Consider the following 3,006-nt stretch of genomic DNA (forward strand, 5'->3'; position numbering starts at 1 on the left):
GCTCGTACAAATCTTGTCACAATCCATCCATACATCCATTGTGTCCAGCACATTTGTACATTTGTTGCCATCATCATTTTCAAAACATTTGTTTACTTGAGCCCTTGGTATCAGCTTCTCATTTCCACCCTTCTCTCTCCCTCATGTACCCTTGATAATTTATAAATGATTATTATTTTTCATGTCTTACACTGACGGAGGTCTCTCTTCACCCACTTTTCTGTTGTCCATCCCCCTGGGAGGGGCTTATTCGTTGATCATTGTGATTGGTTCCCTCTTTCTCCCCCAACATTTCCCTTACCCTCCTGGTATGGCTATTCTGAATATTGGTCCTGGAGGGTTTATCTGTCCTGGATTCCCTGTGTTCCCAGCTCTTATCTGTACCCATGTACATGCTCTGTTCTAGCAGAATTTGTATGGTAGAATTGGGGTCATGATAGTGGGGTTGGGGGGGGGGGGAAGGAAGCATTCTAAAACCAGAGGAAAGTTGTATGTTTCATCAATGCTATACTGCTCCCTGACTGGCTCATCTCCTCCCCGTGACCCTTCTGTAAGGGGATGTCCAGTTGCCTACAGATGGGAGTTGGTTCTCCACTCTGCACTACACCTCATTCACAATAATATGATTTTTTTGTTCTGGATCTTTGTTCCTGATACCTGATCCCACTGACACCTCATGATCACACAAGCTGGTGTGCTTTTTCCATGTGGGCTTTGTTGGTTCTCAGCTAGATGGCTGCTTAAGATCCCAGATGCTATATCTTTTTAAAAAAATCATTTTATTGGGGCCTCATACAACGCTTCCCACAATCCATACATACATCCACTGTGTCCAGCACATTTACACATTTGTTGGCACCATCATTCTCCAAACATTTGCTTTGTACTTAAGCCCTTGGTATCAGCTCCTCATTTTCCCCCTCCCTTCCTGCTCCCCCTCCCTATGAACCCTTGATAATTTATAAATTGTTATTTTGTAATATCTTACACTGCCCAACGTCTCCCTTCACCCACTTTTCTGTTGTCCATCCCTCAGAGAGGAGGTTATATGTACATCCTTGTAATCGGTTCCCCCTTTCTACCCCACTTTTGCTCCACCCTCCCAGGATCGCCACTCTCACCACTGGTCCTGAGGGGATTTTCTGTCCTGGATTCCCTGTGTTCCCAGTTCTTATCTGTACAGTGTACATCCTCTGGTCTAGCCAGACTTGTAAGGTAGAATTGGGATCATGATAGTGGGGACGGGGGGAAGCATTTAGGAACTAGAGGAAAGTTGTATGTTTCATCAGTGCTACATCACACCTTGACTGGTTCAGCTCCTCCCTGAGAACCTTCTGTAAAGGGGATGTCCAGTTACTGACAGATGGGTGTTGGGTCACCAATCTGTACTCCCCATCATTCACAATGATATGATTTTTTCCCCCTTGATGCCTAAGGTAGTTAGTTTATTGTGCCAACCTGACCAATAAACACACATGGAGTTAATTGAAAGGTGGAGGGATAAATGGCTCACTGAGCCTCGCCTTTCTAGTTCTCGGGTCTCTTGCTTTCTGATGGTCAGACCAGGGTGCAGCTGCCTTAGCCAGTTTCCTGCTTCAGCTGGCAAGGCTCACTTCCTGCAAGACATCCCTGAGGAGAATCCCATTTGTGTTTATCGGTCAGGTTGGCACAATAAACTAACTATCTCACACACTTTCTTCTTCAGCAGTCATGTTAGGAAGGTATCATGGAATGCCAGGTTAATAGGACAAAGTGTTCTTGCATTGAGAGAGTATTTGAGTAGAGGCCCAATGTCCACCTGCTACCTTAATATTAAACCTATATATATATGCACAAAAATCTATTTCCCTATCATCATATATAAATATATTTATATATGTACATACCTGTATTTAGGCCTCTATAAATGCCCTTTACCTCCTAGTTCTTTCCTCTATTTCCTTTTACTTTCCTCTTGTCCCAGTATCATGCTCAGCCTTCATTTGGGTTTCAGTAATTCCTCTCAGTTACATTACTCTTTCTCAAGCCCTACCAGGCCTCTTACACCCTCCTCGCCACCGATTTTGGACCACTTGGTGTTCCTTTGTCCCTGAGTTTGTTAACACCACCACCTCCCTCTCCCACGTCCCCCCGGAACTGTCAGTTCCGTTGTTTTCTCCTCCATTTTTTTCCAGGTATTCTCCCTTCTTGATTCGCTCCATTTTGGGGGGTTCAGACCATGCTGCTTCCCCCCATGTGACCCAAGAAATGCCCTCTGTTGCAGTTTGCTCCAGTAAGGGGACAGCATGACATGTGCTGTTGTCAGCTCCCTAGGCCCCTCTGTGTCCCATTAGCTCCCCGCAGGGATGTCATCCTCTGAGCCAGGTGTGCCAGTGAGGGGTCCAGTCTGGCTCTCTTTTTCTTCCTCCCTCCTGGTCTGCCTCCGTGTGGCTTGCTGGCCCCTCTTCCCAACCTGTAGGTTCAGTTCTGCTCTCTGCCACACCCATTTCTTGGGAAGGGGTCAGTTTGGCTCTGGTTGGGGCCAGCCCCGTAGCCCCCTTTTTTATGCATCCTTCCATGTGGCCCTGCTGCCCTCCTGGTTTGGTGCACCGTGGTAGGGTCTGCATGCCAACTCCTGATTCTGTGGAGGCAAGACCAGCACTCTCCCCCTGGGTGGATTAGTGCCCTGCTCCCTCCATCATCATTTCACTTTCAACACCCCCTTTTACACTATACCTTTTGATAGCTGGGCACCATCAGCTTCTTTCATCACATTGGCTTATGCACCCACTTTGTCTCCAGCAATCGTGTTGGGAAAGTGAGCATCATGGAATGCCAGGTTAATAGAACAAAGTGTTCTTGTGTTGAGAGAATACTTGACTAGAGGCTCAATATCCATCTGCTATCTTAGTACTAAACCTATAAATATATGAACACAGATCTATTCCCCCATGGAAATTATATAAATATATTTACATATTTGTGTACATTATGTGTACATACCTGTATTTCGACTTCTATAAATGT

This window comes from Tenrec ecaudatus, chromosome 3 (assembly GCF_050624435.1).
Source record: "Tenrec ecaudatus isolate mTenEca1 chromosome 3, mTenEca1.hap1, whole genome shotgun sequence".
NCBI lineage: Eukaryota > Metazoa > Chordata > Mammalia > Afrosoricida > Tenrecidae > Tenrec > Tenrec ecaudatus.